This window comes from Sinocyclocheilus rhinocerous, unplaced genomic scaffold (assembly GCF_001515625.1).
Source record: "Sinocyclocheilus rhinocerous isolate Xijiao unplaced genomic scaffold, SAMN03320098_v1.1 scaffold1189, whole genome shotgun sequence".
NCBI lineage: Eukaryota > Metazoa > Chordata > Actinopteri > Cypriniformes > Cyprinidae > Sinocyclocheilus > Sinocyclocheilus rhinocerous.
This window is the reverse complement of record NW_015633719.1, coordinates 436,707-436,993: the sequence shown is the minus strand read 5'-3', so window position 1 is coordinate 436,993 and position 287 is coordinate 436,707.

Here is a 287-nt window from a genome sequence, read left to right as displayed (position 1 = left end):
AGCCCGGATGACTAAAACTTAAAACATAGGAACTTAAATACACAGGATAACGAGGTGACACAGCTGAATGGGATCAAAAATCAAATTAGTAACCATGGTGACAAATGCGGGCAGGGGAATTGTGCAAATGAAGTCAAAGTCCAAACTGAACTAAAACCATGACAGTACGCCTCCTCCCAGAAAGGCGCGACTTCATGCCGGCAGATGGATAGAGGAGGCTTTGGTGGAGGACTGGAACCTGGGAGAGGTGAAAACTGAAGACACCAAGGTGGTGAAGATGGTGGAGT